The following is a 16,680-nucleotide window of genomic DNA, read 5'->3' on the forward strand; positions in this document are numbered from 1 at the left end:
TGGAGGGGCAGTGACATAGTCACATTCATGATAACCCTATGAAATGTGAGGGGAAGGCATTGCTGGCATGCATGACAGATGAAAAGAATAGACTAGAACCTTTCAGTAGCTCACAGAGGCCCTTTCTCATTCCACAGTATAAATTAGCATTCTTTTGGCCATACTAGACTACTACTTGAGGGTTCACATGTGTATAGATACCTTCTGCAAGGCATTCTCCCAGTACACAAATTCACCACATCCCTTTACTTCAGCTTGGAATTGCTAAGGAGTTAATGTCCCCAGAAGCCACCCAATGGCAGATGGGAAGCTTGTGGGTAAATGCAGCAGCCTGGCAGTCCCATGCTATGGAATCATCCCCAGGTGCCTACTCCCCAGTTCTCTCCTGGGGCTCCCAGTGGGTCTGTGCTCCCATCCCCCAGAGCAAGAATCTTTTGCACAATACAGTCTGTATTGGATGCTTCCTCTCTTCTTCACTACCCTGTTGGGCTTTTCTGAGATCACTTCCCCAGCAAACGGTTTACATGTAAGTCTTGTCTGAGGACCTTCTTCTTGGGGGGAACCCAGCCAAAGGCAGGGACACTCCTTCCAGGACAATTTTGCTTCTGTGCAGTTCTGCCACCAGCATTTGGGCTCTCTGGCTGGAGGTTTTAGTAATGAGTATGGGACCAAGACACTCAATATTTGTTCTTTCTCACTCATGAGCACAGAGCTCCTGACAGGGAAGGACCTCTGTGGACAGTGTGAGGAAATCTTGTGGGTGTTGCATTTGTGGTGTATTTCTGCTTAAGGCAGGATTTGACAGTGGGTACCTGTTGGCATGGCAGCAACAGCAATGGCACCGTGCATGGGGCTGAAGGGTTAATCACCAGCCTCTGTCTAGTCCAGGGTAACACGCCTGCCATCTTTTCACCCCTGACTCCTCTGCTACCCAGTGGATGCCCAAGGCTCCATCAACAATTCATAGGAGAACCAAGAGCATCATGGCTCGGGCACACCTCTTGACAGTCAACTAGTTTCTGGCCCTCTCCTACCTTCTGGGTCAGGCCTGGTTCTCTGTTTTCCTGAATTGTATGTGGCATCAGGTGAAGAGTAAACTTTAGGGCTGTCATTTCCCAAAGATGCCAGAACTAAGGATGTAAATTAAATACTCATAATTAGAAGATGCCTCTCTGCCAGCCTTCTTTAGGGAAAAATTTCCTCCTCACTCTGATATTCCCATGGAGACAAGGAGGGACAATTCCTATCTGGCAGCAGGCTGTGGTATCAAAAATAATAGCTTCAGGCACAAGGAAAATGTAATCAATATTTACCTGCTGAGAGGTCCCATGATGGGAAGAAAATTGACTCTGTTCTCCAGCGCATATAGCCCATGTTGGTGCCCTGCTTTCTTTGTGTATTTGGCAGAGGGGAAATGCATAATCTTGGTTCTTCAGCAGGGGAAAACTACACAAAACCATTACATTGTCATCAGGCTATATAAGATAATCCATTGCTGTGGGTGAGAGCTTAAAATATTCTAGCAGGTCTCCTGGTTTTCTGTCTGGTTTCTCTTTGTCTGTGCCCGAACCATTGCAGTTCAGCAATATGCTTGTCCTTATTCCACTCTATCCCTTGCCCCAAACAAATGACAAGTGATGACACTCGTTTCACTATCTATGTCACCTCCCTGGAGAATTCTCTTGGGAAAAAACAACTTACATGGGTTGATCATGTTTCTCTGGGCTATTTCATCATAGATCTGAAAGTTTTACTCTAGAGATAGACCTAAAAATCCAGAGCGTATCATTTAGATGATTTTTTTCCCTTCCAGTAGAAGTACACTGATCTGAGTTTCTGGTTGCAAATAAAACGACAGAATGGATGGTGTGTGTGTTTGTGTATGTGTGTGTGTGTGTGCATGCACGCATGTGAGCTCAGTCATGTTGGAGTCTTTGTGACTCCCTGGACTGTAGCCCGCCAGGCTCCTCTATCCATGGGATTCTCCAGGCAAGAATACTGCAGTGGGTTGCCATTTCCTTCTTCTGGGCATCTTCCTGACCCAGGGTTCAAACCTGCATCTCTTGCACCTTCTGCTTTGGCACGTGGGTTCTTTGCCACTGCGCCAACTGGGAAGCCCTGGAATGGATGTAGGTGATATGAAATGGAAAGGGGATCTATGGTTTGGAAAACAAATAGAAATCAAAAGAGGCAAGACCTGGCCTGACTTGGCCTTAACACCAGCCATCCTGGGGTATTCCTGTTGGTGTGGTTGCCCTTCCGTTCAGTTCAGTTCAGTTGCTCAGTCGTGTTTGACTCTTTGGACTGCAGCATGCCAGGCCTCCCTGTCCATTACCAACTCCCAGAGCTTACTCAAACTCACTTCCAGCGAGCCGGTGATGCCATCCAACCATCTCATCCTCTGTTATCCCCTTCACCTCCCACCTTCAGTCATTCCCAGCATCAGCGTCTTTTCCAATGAGTCAGTTCTTTGCATCGGATGGCCAAAGTATTGGAGTTTCAGCTTCAGCATCAGTCCTTCCAATGAATATTCAGGACTGATTTCCTTTAAGATGGACTGGTTGGATCTTCTTGCAGTCCAAGGGACTCTCAAGAGTCTTCTCCAACACCATAGTTCAAAAGCATCAATTCTTCACTGCTTAGCTTGGTTGCCCTGGATACTGGTTATTTTGCAACTGCACTCCAAAGACAGTGCCTGCTATGTGAGTATCTCTGAAGATGGCTATCTTTACATCCTCTATTCAGTGTCAAGTCCTGGAGATGGGTACCTACCACCTGAGCTTTCATCATGGCCAGCCACTTCACTTCCAGATACCAGGGACAGGCATCCCATCCTTTTTGCCCCTGTAAGGAGAGTCTTTGAAAGAGCAATCTTTTCCATCACCCACCCATCCTCCTCCCTCTTTCTGTTTCTCCCTTTCATTTGTCCTATCACTTTCCCACCCAGCATATAATTTGCTCATCTCTCATGTTTATGTTCTGCAACCTCCCACTAGGATCCAAGTTCCATGGGAGCAGGATTTTGGTCTCCCTCATTCATTGCTAAATCCTAGAACAGTGCCTGACACGTAGGTAGCACTTAGTAAATGTAAGTTGAATGAATGAATCAATGAAATGGGAGAGACAGTTTGGATGTGGACTGCTCCAAAGGCTGACTGTCCCTTGAAAGAAATATTTTTCATTCTTGATAAAAGGAACAATCCCTTTTAGGAGTTGGTTCTTTGTATTTAGCAAGACAAGACCATGAGAAACTCAAGCACTGCAGAGAAAAACACTGCACTGTGACATTTTCCCCTCAGATTTTCTTCTGTGTAAAGATGACATTTATAGGCAGCATCCACCAGCCTCTGTTTATCTACAAAGTGAGTCACAGAGGACTCAGCAAAGATCTTGGAATATGGCAGAGTCATGGCAAGTCCATCTCTTCATACAGAGAATAACGGGAGAGTCTAGTTCCTCTGCCAAGAAGGGCCATTTGGGAAAATAGTACCACAGGACATGGAGCATTCTGGGCAGTGGATCTGTGGGAAAAATTGTAGACTAATCTGTTTCAGCTCCCTCATCCTGATCATATGCTTAAGGACCAACATTTATTGAGCACATACGGCATGCCAGGAGCTCTTCCAAGCCTTCCACATCCTTTAATCCACCATACTGTTGTCCCCATGTTGCAGCTGAAAAGTTGGGACACACTTAAGATCTGTGTGAGCCATGCAAGTTGCAAAGGAACAGTCCCCCTTTCAGAACCATGGACAGGGACCTGGGCGCAACACCAACCCAAGCTGTCTTCTGAGGATGAGAAGAAAGTGCTTACCTGAGAGCCGCCCATCATACTCAGCACCCAGTTGCCCTGACGAGGCTGTGTTGACAGAGGTTTGGCCCAATGGGCTGTCTGTGCTCTAGAGTCTGCAAGCCTCAACTACTGAACCCGAGTGCTGCAACTATTGAAGCCCGCGTGTCCTAGAGCCTGTCCTCTGCAAGAAGCCACCACAATGAGAAGGCCACATACTGCAACAAAGAGTAGCCCCTGTTTGCCACAACTAGAGAAAGCCCTCACACAGTAATGAAGCCTCAGCAGAGCCAACAATAAAGAAATAAGTAAATGGGAGGTACAGAAGAGAGCCATCTGTGGGGCACAAGTGCTAGAAGATTCCAAGACTGCTTATAATAGTCCTGTAAAGAGAATCTTTCACTGCAGTCATGCTTGGCTTTTGGAGTAAGTCATGCTTTGGCTTTTGGCTATGGAGATTCACCATCTTTCCACCCCTAATACACTACCACAAAGCAAAGCCCCTCGAATGTTAGCTGTTATTGTCCTTAACACAAGGGATTCAGGGAACTGCAACATTTTTTTCTTGTTATGACATGGTGCTAATGGAGTCACTGGTGACTTTCTCCACAGTGGTGCAGTCACTGTAATCAAATGAACATAAACTTAGATGTGTTCCTTTAACCCTGGGGCCAAGGAATTAATTAGGTTTGTGCTGGAGACGGATTAAGATATAAGATGCCAACTAAAAGTCAAGATCTCCAGTGAAACTTGAATTTTAGATAGACAAGGAATAATTTTTAGTATAAGTATGTCTCATGCAATATCTGCAACATACTTATTCTAAAAAATTATTCCTTGTTTATTTGCAATTCAAATTTCACTGGGCATCCTGTACTTTTATGTGCTAAATCTTGCGATCCTAAGACTTTTGTTTTGTCTCTGGCTATTCCTGGCCTCCTATTAGCCTCTTTATTCCCCCTGCCTGCTTAAATGTGAAATCAGGAGTCATAAAAGACTTGACACAATGACAAGAATTTTAATGGCCTGAGGCATTAATTTGTCCTTGACAGGAGACATATCCAATCTATTTAGGTTCAGTGATTTGAAATGACACATTTTCATATTTTCCACCTGTACTCCATCCCCACCGAGATGGGGATCAGAAGCAATTAATTCCATTCTTAGAATATTTGAGGGAAAATGCCTTCTTGTGAAGAGGGTAAGGATTTAAGGCCTAAAGGCAGATGTTGGAGACCCTTTGGACGGGTGTTAATTCGACTCTCCTCGTACTCCACTGTTAATTTCTTTAACAGTCATGAGGATACAGGTGTAGGTAGCAATGCAGAGGAGAGACATGTCCCAAATTTGGATGATTAAGACATCTTTTCTCATTTCCACCCTGTAATTTGAGATGTTCTTGATTTTCGTTTTCACTTGTCATCAACTTGCAGTGGCCGCAAATATTTTAATGTTAAAGTCTCTGCCCCCTACTTCCCAGACCCTCTCTCAAGCCATATACAGAGTCTAGAGATACTGTTCATTTTAAGAAAAGAGCCCTGCAGTGAATCTTTACACACAATGGAAATTCCTTGTGTAGTGCAAATTACACATCTTCCCCATTTGATGAGTTTTGTAAATGTTGAAGCTTCTGTTTATCGACTTTTTAAAAAGTGGATATTCTAGTATGCCACTGGGTGTCCTGACCTCTTGTTCCTCTTCCCTTCTTCCTACCCATCATCCTCACCCTATTCATCATTTTTGTTTTAAACTCACAATTACGGATTGCCACTCAGAGCAGCGGTCTTTGATTCTGGCTACGTTTTCTGATTGCAGGGGTAATTAAAAGACACCTACAGAGGCTCAGGGCACAGCCCGAAAGACTCTGACTTAAATAATCTGAGATAGGATACTGCTAAGCCATTCTAATTGCAGCCAGGATGGAGGACCCCTCGCCTAGAGATTAAAACCAGAGAACCAGCACTGAGGGGTCTGGATCTACCTCTGACGTGTCCTCTGGCAGGTAACCACCTCCCTGAGGCTCAGTTTCCTCATCCATAACATGGGGAAGGTCGCAGCCGAATTGAACAGTTGTGATAAGAGATTACACGGCACACAAAGTCTGAAATATTTACTCTGAACCTTTACAGGAAAAGTTTACTGTAACTTAGCATAACATAAGCCCATGTAACGGGTAAGAACAGAATCTGATTCCATGTTGCATCTGTTTCTTTTCCTTTAACCTTTGTTTTCCATTGCCTTTGTTACTATAATCACCGAAAGGAGGCTGACATAGGTATGCCCGCATGCATGCTAAGTGACTTCAGTCGTGTCTGACTCTTTGCAACCCCATGGACTGTATCCCACGAAGCTCCTCTGTCCATGGGATTCTCCAGGCAAGAATACCAGAGTGGGTTGCCATACCCTCCTCCAGGGGATCTTCCTGACCCGGGGATTGAACTTGTGTCTCTTATGTCTCCTGCATTGGCAGGCAGGTTCTTTACCACTAGTGCCATCTGGGAAGCCCCATCTATAGCTATAAGCTATAAGCATACATAATGGCCTGCCTCAGGGAACCCTGCCCTTCTGCCTGAATGTTAAACCAAAGTGCCTTTGTTCAGCTCACAGGGAGACATTTTGATCCTGTGAATGGCTACAGAAAAGGAAGAAAATTAAGACATGCCCTCCCCGAAGCTGGCCAAGCCAAGAGATATTCTGCAAGCCTTATGGCCTTCTTACTTTCCTGCCTCACCTCCTCCCCATCTCTATCCTATAAAAGAAATTAGCATCCAGACCTTGATAGGATGGTACTCTAGGACATTAGTTTGCTATCTTCTGAGACACCTGAAAGTTATTTCTTGTTTCAACACCTCGTCTCTCCTGACTATAGACCTGCTAGGCAGTGAGCAGACTGAGCTTGGATTTGGTAACTCTGGTTCCACAAACCTCATTTATGTCCTCATGGGGTTCCCAGCCTAGTCGGGGAAGATACTTTAAATTCCTCCCATATATTCCCAGTAAAGGCACAGTGTGATATTATGGAGACAGTCTGGGGTTGGTTTCTTTCCTCAAATCTACCCTAAACCATACATTTGATCTTAAGTAACCTGCTTTTTCCCCCCATTCCTCTGAGCCTCAGTTTCCTCATTTTTTTTATGAGGAAAGATGGAATTTGATGATCTCTGTGGTCCCTTTTGGGGCTTTCCCTATGGCTCAGCAATAACGAATCCCCCTGCAATGCAGGAGATGTGGGTTCAATTCCTGGGTCGGGAAGATCCCCTGGAGGAGGGCATGGCAACCCACTCCAGTATTCTTGCCTGGAGAATCCCATGGACAGAGGAACCTGGTGGGCTACAGTTCATACGTTCACACAGAGTTGGACCTGACTGAAGTGACTGAGTGTGCACACATGCACAAGGGCTCTTTTAGCTCTAGAATGTTCTGATTCTGCCCCTGGCATCCTGTGTTGCTCTTAAAGCAACAGCCCTATCCCATGGTGTTCATTGGAAGGACTGATGTTGAAGCTGAAACTCCAATACTTTGCCCACCTGATGTGAAGAGCTGACTCATTTGAAAAGACCCTGATGCTGGGAAAGATTGAGGGCAGGAGGAGAAGGGGACAACAGAGGATGAGATGGTTGGATGGCATCACCGATTCAATGGACATGGGTTTGGGTGGACTCCAGGAGTTGGTGATGGACAGGGAGGCCTGGTGTATTGCGGTTCATGGGGTCACAAAGAGTAGGACACAGCTGAAAGACTGAACTGAACTGATTTTATGGGAACTGGTCCAGAAGACCTTTTCAATTGGGTGTGGTGATGGACCAGGCTTTCCCTTCTCTACATTACACATGTTTTAGGGTGAAGTGATACCATTGTGCATCACAGCCACTCTTCTTTCTCTAGAGATTCAGAGAAAGGTTTAGAAATCCCTCTGTGGCAGGAGGCAGATTTGACTGAAGAGAAGACAATTTGGGCAACTGCAGCTGAGAGAGTTTTAAAGATGCTAAGCTCCCTCCTGACTTTGAAGATAGAGGAAGGGGATGAGTGTTGAAGAATGAAAAGAGTGCAGCTCTAGAAGCTAGAAAAGGCGGCTGAAAAAAACTTCCACTCTGTGCAGGGAGCACAGCCCTGTTGATATTTTAATTCCACCCCGGTCACATTGCTTTTGGAGGGACTTCCCTGGTGGTCCAGTGGCTAAGAGTCCATGCACTTGATGGAAGGGTCCCAGGTTCGATCCTTGATTGGGGAACTAGATCCCACATTCCACAACTAAGAGTTTGCATGCTGCAATTAAGGATCTCCAGTGCCATAACTAAAGGTCCCATGAGATGCAACTAAGACTCGGCACAGTCAAATAAATGAATAAATACTAAAAAACAAACAAACAAACAAAACTTGCATTTTGGAATTCCAACTTGGAGAACTGTAAGAGCATAAATGCATGTTACTTTAAACCACTGCCTTTGTGGTAATTGTTGTGACAACAACTTTAGGAAAGTAATATACCTTTCTTACATTGATAAGTAACCCATGGATCCCAAGGAGAACAAGTAGTGCACATGTAAAGTAAGTCTTGTACCAGAGAGGAAGTGAGTAAAGGGTTTTATTTTGGTCAGTTACATGGAAACACTGCAATGGAATAGAGACAGAGGGAAAAATGGAGGAGAGTTGAATGGGGTGAGAGGGAAAACACAGAAGGTCTGTGTTCCTCCCCAGCTCTTCATTTCCATCCATCACGGTGCTAGGGCAAATTCTAAGCTACCCCCACAATCTCCATCTGCTGGCATTAGTGAGACCTGAGACTTACTTCTAACCAGTAGAATTGGCAGAGGTGATGTTGTCTGGGTCTTAGACCAGAAGAGATGTCCTCGTCTGTATGTAGATTGGAAAATAATTTCCAGACATGAGGCAGAATGAGAGGAGAATAAAGTTTATTAGAGTGGGAGACTCTGTTAGAACAATGGACTAGCTCAAGGGAGAGCCAAACCCTCTTGCAGGCTAGTGACCAATTTTTATAGCCTCAAGACAGAAAATTCCTACTGGAAGGGTGGCATTAGATGATTGGTTATGATGCTATAGGGTGAATAATAGGGTGGGTATTTTACCTAATATGGGGTCAGGGAACTGGCCAGTTTAGATCCAGAGGCACAAGGCAGCAGTCGCTACTTATTTATCCAGAGATTTTTGTCCTGTAACCTTGGTACAGAATTTCACACCTGTGCAAGAGAGGCTGTCCCATTGCTCTTGCAGAAGCAAACAGCCTTGTTGGAACTGTCTGTGGAGAGTGGCATGTGTCAGGGAATGGGACTGGTGTCTAGGATTTGAGGACAGCCCCTATAGCCAGCAAGAAACCAGGACCTGTAGTCAATCAGCAACATGAAGGTGAATTTGCCAACAATCAAAATGAGTTTGGAAGGAGGTCCTTCCTGAATCCACATTCAAGAGGAGAACGTGAGGACTTTCCTTGTTGTCCAGAGGTTAAGAATTCATCTTTCAATGCAGGGGTGCAGGTTCAATCCCTTGCCAGGAAACTAAGATCCCAGATGCCACAGAGCAACTAAGCCCATGTGCCATTGACTACTGGGCCCATATGCTCTGGAGCCTGTGGGACACAGCTAGAGAAAAGCCCACACGCCTCAGTGAAAGATCCCATGTGTTGCAGCTAAGACCCAGTGCAGCTCCCCTCCCCCCAGAAAAGATGAGAACACAGGCCCTCCATCCCTGCTGTCCCCTGACACCCTGACTGATGCATTGTGAGACCCACAGGAAGAGACCAAGCTGTGCCTAAGTGTCTGAGCCACAGAAATGGTGAGATGATAAATGTGTCTCTTTTTAGTTGGTAGGTTTGTGGTAATTTGCTACACAGCGATAGGAAATATATGTAATAAAATACGTTCTAGTCGAGGTAGAGTGAATGGTTATTGAAGGAGTGTGTTTGGGGCAATCTCAAGTCTTCTACTTTCACGGAGATTTCCACCCTGTGTGAATAACCACAATGCCTATCCTCATGAAGCTATCAAAGCTGTATTTAAAGTAAAAGATATGACCAAGGCGGTACAGAACATGGAATGATCATTAGTGGTTTTTTTTGGTGTGGCTATGCTGGGTGTTATTTGTGGCACATAAGACCTTTGATCTTCATTGGTACATGTAGGATCTAGTTCCATGCCCAGGGATTGAACCCAGCCCCGCTGCATTGAGAGCTGGACTGCCAGGGAAGTCCCTAGAATGACTGTTTTAAATTTAGTTTAGGTATTTGATAAACTGAATAGTTGGCAGTATAGAGACTAGTACTCAGGGTAGGTAAGTTTTGATTAAGGCAAAAGGGAGGTCAAGGAGCAATCCAGCATAAGGATAGCATTTAAGATGCATGTATGAAAAATTCACTGTGTGTCAGATGTTATATTGAATACTCTACATATATATCTCATTTAATCATCATTATCAACTCTACAGAGGTAGGTACTTTGACTATGTCCAGTATACAAATAAATATGGGCACAGAAAGTTTATTTAACTTGCTCAAAGTCACACAATGATGTCGACTTACAATACAGTGTATTAAAGTATATATATGGAATTTAGAAAGATGGTAACAATGATCCTACATGCAAGGCAGCAAAAGAGACACAGATGTAAAGAACAGACTTTTGGACTCTGTGGGAGAAGGCGAGGGTGGGATGATATGAGAGAACAGCATTGAAATATGTATATCACCATATGTAAACTAGATGACCAGATGACCAGGGCAAGTCTGATGCATGAAGCAGGGCACTCAATGCTGGCCTCTGGAACAACCCAGGGGACGGGTTGAGGAGGGAGGTGGGTTCGGGATGGGGGGACAGATGTGCACCCATGGCTGACTCATGTTGATGTATGGCAAAAACCACCACAATATTGTAAAATAATTATCCTCCAATTAAAATAAATACTTTAAAAAAGAAAACCTTAAAAAAAAAAGAGCACGAAATGAGAGTTTCTGGTTAAGATTGATTTGGGATAAAATGAGGACTAAAGCCTGGGAAACAGCATCTCAGATAGCTCTGAGAAACTGCTCTAGAGAGGTAGGGGCATGGTCAGCATGCATGTGGTTTTGGTGAAGGGGGGATACATGCAATCAAGCACATATTTTTCCAGAGAGTTTCTACTAGTCTCATTAAGCTTTGCTATTCATGAGGAGCAGTCATCATCATGAAGGATTTCAGTGCCTTTCTAGATATGGGGAGAAACAAGAGCCGGGCTCATAAAATAAGCTCCTGAAAATATCTAACTGTCTGAAGACCTGCCTTGCCAGTTTTCCTCAGAGCACAGAGTGCCTCATTTCTACTCTCCACCTTGAATTCCTTTCAGAGGGTGTTGAAAGTTAGTAGCTGCTGCAGCACATGATTTAATCCTCATAGAGATAGATGGCAAGTTCCAATGCATAGTTGAGAGCTAGGGCTGATGTCCAGGAGGGACCATGCACAGGGATCCTTGACTAGGCAGGAGGTTGAAGAATGACTGGGGGTTTGCAGGAAATGGGAAGGGGTCTTGAGGAAGGAGGAAGGTTCTCCAAAGAGAAATGAAGTCCAAGGCAGCTCTATCTGAAGGCAAACTGAGAGGCTATTTATGAAACGGACTGCAGTTAGATTTATTGGCAAAGGATGCCTGAAGGATTTGCTTGCAAGTGACTCTGAGACTTCGTCCAGCTTCAGTGGGAAGGAGTGATCTGATTATTAGTATTGTTATTCATTGATGTGGTTAAGTGATATTGTTTCTTAAAAAAATCCCATGAGTTAATAATAATTTGATAATAGACTTTATTATTAACTCATGGGATTTTTTAAAAAAACAACATCGCTTAACTACGTCAATGAATAATAACAAAAATAACACAGTAATGCTCAAAATTCTCCAAGCCAGGCTTCAACAGTATGTGAACTGTGAACCTCCAGATGTTCAAGCTGGATTTAAGAAAGGCAGAGGAACCAGTGATCAAATTGCCAACATCCGTTGGATCATCAAAAAAGCAAGAGAGTTCCATAAAAACATCTACTTCTTTATCAGCTATGCCAAAGCCTTTGATTGTGTGGATCACAACAAACTGTGGAAAATTCTTACAGAGATAGGAATACCATACCATGTGACCTGCCTCTTGAGAAATCTGTTTGCAGGTCAAGAAGCAAAAGTTAGAACTTGGAACAACAGGCTGATTCCAAATCGGGAGAGGAGTACATCAAGGCTGTACTTTGTCACGCTCCTTACTTAACTTCTATGCAAAGTACATCATGTGAAATAACTGGCTGGATGAAGCACAAGCTGGAATCAAGATTGCTGGGAGAAATATCAATAAACTTAGATATGCAGATGACACCACCTTATGGCAGAACGTGAAGAAGAACTAAAGAGCCTCTTGATGAAAGTGAAAGAGGAGAGTGAAAAAGTTGGCTTAAAACTCAACATTCAGAAAACTAAGATCATGGCACCCATTTCCATCACGTCATGGCAAATAGATGGGGAAACAATGGAAACAGTGACAAACTTTGTGTTTTGGGGTTCCAAAATCACTGCAGTTGGTGACTGCAGCCATGAAATTAAAACACGCTTGCTCCTTGGAAGAAAAGCTATGACCAACCTAGACAGCATATTAAAAAGCAGAGACATTACTTTGTCAACAAAGGTCCATCTAGTCAAAGCTATTGTTTTTCCAGTAGTCATGTATGGATGTGAGAATTGGACTATAAAGAAAGCTGAGCGCTGAAGAATTGATGCTTTTGAACTGTGGTGTTGGAGAAGACTCTTGAGAGTCCCTTGGACTGCAAGGAGATCCAAGCAGTCAATCCTAAAAGAAGTCAGTCCTGAATATTCATTGGAAAGACTGATGCTGAAGCTGAAACTCCAATACTCTGGCCATCTGATATGAAGCACTGACTCATTGGAAAAGACCCTGATGCTAGGAAAGATTGAAGGTGGGAGGAGAAAGGTATGACATGGATGAGATATTTGGATGGCATCACCGACTCAATGGACATGAGTTTAAGTAAGCTCTGGGGATTGGTGATGGACAGGGAATCCTGGTGTGCTGCAGTCCATGGGGTCACAAAGAATCAGACATAACTGAGTGACTTAACTGAACTGAATGGCCAATTAATAATGTTGTGATAATTTCAGGTGGGCAGCAATGGAACTCACCCATACATAAACATGTATCCATTCTCCACCAAACTCCCCTCTCATCCAAGCTGCCACATAACATTGAGCAGAGTTCCATGTGCTCTACAGTAGGTCCTTGTTGTTTATTCATTTTAAAGATGGCAGTGTGTACATGTCCTTCCCAAACTCCCTAACCATCCCTTCATTCCACCCATCCATCCCCAACAACTATAAGTTTGTTCTCTAAGTCTGCGAGTCTGTTTCTGTTTTGTAAAGAAGTTCACTTGTATCGTTTCTTTTTTGATTCCACATTTAAGGGCATTCCTGATAACAGGCTTATACTTGTTGGTAGTGTGCATTTGACAGGGAGAAATCTGACACTGGCAGAACACTGGAATCAAGTAATGTGAAAAGACAAAAATGGCAGCTTGCCAGTGTTTGCGTGAGGTCTTGCCAAAGTGAGGGCCACTTCTGGCTGGAAGAGGATGAAGGCACATAGCAGAGTGTCTAAGAGTGATGGCCGTCATATCAGATAGCTTTCTTGCCTCCTGACGCATTCACATAGCAGCTGTGTTGCCATGTGCAGGTTATTATGCTTGTTCTGTGCTTCAGTTTCCTCACCTATAGAATGGAGCTATAGACAGTATGTACCTAATAGCACTGTTGCAAACATAAAATGAGTTGATCCATGTCAAGTGCTTAGAACACTGGCAGTACACACTCAATAGACATTATTATTATCAATACTGTTATTATGTTGATGGTGGACAATTTTTTATCTTTATTTTTTTCCACATTCCTGGTGAAGCAAGTTGGTTTTTCATGTATATATACCTTAGATGTTCCAGGCACTATGCTTGATAACAGTGATCTCATTTCCTCCCATAATTTATCATCATTCCTGTTGTACATGTGAGGATCTTGGAGGTCAGCAAGACAAAGCAGCAGTTGCTGGTGGAGCCAGCATTCCAGCCAGAATGCTGAGACCCTTCTTATCCTCTTAAGTTGCTCTTACAAGAAGAGGCCATCAACCCTAGGGTAAGAGATTGGTACCACTAGTGGCTTAGACAGTAAACAGTCTGCCAGAAGTACAGGAGATCCAGGTTCCATCCCTGGGCTGGGAAGATCCCCTGGAGAAGGAAATGGCTACCCACTCCAGTATTCTTGCCTGGAGAATCCCATGGACAGAGGAGCCTGGCACACTATACTCCATGGGGTCATAAGAGTGGGACATGACTGAGCGCTGTTGAGGTCTGCAGCGAGGAGAGCGTCCCTTTCTGCCCCAGCCCATTCTGGTCTCCAGGTGCAGAGCTCTGCTCTTACACGTGGCAGGGAAAGTGCCCTTTCTGCTGGGCTTCTAGTTTCTTATAGCCCCAAGTCTGCAGTCCTCATGCTTCATCAGCTGCAGGTCTCCCCAGTGTGCTCCAGAGCAGGGGTCCTCAACCCCTGGACCAGAAACTGGCTTGCACAGCAGGAGGTGAGTGGTGGGCCTGTGAGTGAGCAAAGCTTAATCTGTATTTCCAGCTGCTCCCCATCATTCACATTGCTGCCTGAGCTCCGCCTCCTGTCAGTTCAGTGTTAGGTCATCACAGGATGAGAGCCCTAACCCTAAAGGAGATGTGGAATATTCTGCTGCTACTGCTTAGTCAGTCCATTGTGTCTGACTCTCTGTGACCCCATGGACTGTAGCCCACCCGACTCTTCTGTCTGTGGGATTCTCCAGGCAAGAATATGGAGTGGGCTGCCATTTCCTCCTTCAGGGGATCTTCCGACCCAGGGATCGAACCCTCATCTCTAGTGTCTCTTGCATTGGCAGGTGGGTTCCATCCTGAATTTGCCACCAAATAGAAATAAAGTGCACAATAAATAATGTAATGTGCTTGAATCATGTCAAAATCAGACCCTGTCCCCCCTACCCCATTTCCATGGAAAAATTGTCTTCCACGAAACTGGTCCCTGGCGCCAGAAGGGTTGAGGACCACTGCTGTAATGGAACCTCACCAAGTAGCAGGTTTGGAGACATTCTGAGGACTTCTGGCAAAAGAGATCTTGGGTACTTTTCTTTTCTGTTTGGAAGCACAGTTCCCACTGAGTTTAGGGAGAGGTGACCCCACCATAGTGAAGATGTTTCCTGGGAGGTTGCTCCCCCATTTTTTCCTGAAGCGTGTGGAGTTTCAGGAGCTGAGCCAAAGGCATAGTCTTCTTTCTGAGATTTTCTGTAGTTTCAAGGGCATGGTTAGCCTTCCCCATCAGGTACGTTGTGATTCAAGGAAAACTGCAGAGACCCAGGGAGCAGAAAAGACATTTCACATGAACACTGGGAATGAGAACTTTGGGGAAATGGGAGAGAAAGGGAAAGAATGGAGCAAATTGTTGAGGGCGGTCAAAAATCCCAAACAAAAGAAGGAAAATCGTGCCTTTCTATAAAGACCGAAAGTAAATGACACGTGTTAGGAAGAAGACAACCTTGGAGGGTAAACTTGAGGAGAGAGACAGGAGTGGGGAAGGTGACAGAGGATGCAGTGTGCTGGAGTAAGATGGATGGGAGGAGGAAAGGCGGCAGAACGGGAAATATGATAAACTCTTAGGTGCCAGTGAGAGATTCCAGTAACGAGAATCTCAGCTAAGACAAACGTAAAAGTAAAATCCTTTCAGAGCACAGCTGAGGGGCCGAATGGAACCGACAGCCAATGAGGGCAGGGCTGGAGGATGCGAAGCATGAAGGAGACAAATTCAAAGAGAAAGAGAATCTCTGGGCTGCCACGGCTGTCAAATGGCTTTGACAAGGGAGGTGAAGAGGGACAATGAGGGGCTGATCTGACGGACAAATCCCCCAGCCCTGAGTCACATAGCATTAGAGGGATCTGCTTTGTGGGCCGTGACCGTCTCTGCTCTGGGATGCACATGAGGGCACATTCAGCACCGATGACGCAGGTTCCTTGTCTATTTCAGATTAGGTTTAAGGTGGAAATGTCTAGGAAGCAGCTATAAAGACTCAGAAGTCAACAATGTATTTCCAAACTTACAGGCCCGAAAGTGGAGGGAGGGGGTCATCTCTGTTCTAACATTGAAGCCTTTGGCGCTTTTCCTCCAAGGGCTGTCCCTTTGGTTTTCAGTCATAGCTTGTTTGTTTTGATTTTGTCCCAAGCCCTGGTTGAATGTAGCTTGGTGGATAGGTATGGAAAACTTGACCATCAGTAGACTGGGTTGGAATCTTAGCTCCACCACTTACTGACCCACCCCTAGTGGTTCAGATGGTAAACAATCTGCCTGCAATGCAGGAAACCCAGGTTTGATCCCAGGGCTGAGAAGATCCCGTAAAGAAGGGAATGGCAACCCACTCCAGTATTCTTGCCTGGAGAATTCCCTAGACAGAGGAGTCTGGAGGGCTACAGTCCATGGGGTCGCAAAGAGTCGGACATGACTGAGGGACTAACACTTTCACTTTTCCACCACTTACTGGCTTCAGGTTTCTCAAATAGAATGGAGGTGATGTGCAGCCCCGTAGGCTGGCTGTGGGGACCAAATGAAATCAGCTGAGTAATATTCTCAGCATGGTGGCGAGGCTGAGCTGGAGGCTGGGGTGTGGACCAAGGCACAGTCCAGCTCCATGTGGTTCTCGGCTGTGAAGTGAGGCAGGGAGCAGCATATGCTGTAATGAAGTATGAGAAATACAACCATGGGCTCTTGTTTTCAAAGTCTAACCCTCACAGCATTTAGAGGACTTGTGGAGGAGTTTCAAGGAAGGGAGAAGGAGATACATAGGCATAGGGAAA

This window comes from Capricornis sumatraensis, chromosome 3 (assembly GCF_032405125.1).
Source record: "Capricornis sumatraensis isolate serow.1 chromosome 3, serow.2, whole genome shotgun sequence".
In the NCBI taxonomy this organism is placed as follows: Eukaryota; Metazoa; Chordata; class Mammalia; order Artiodactyla; family Bovidae; genus Capricornis; species Capricornis sumatraensis.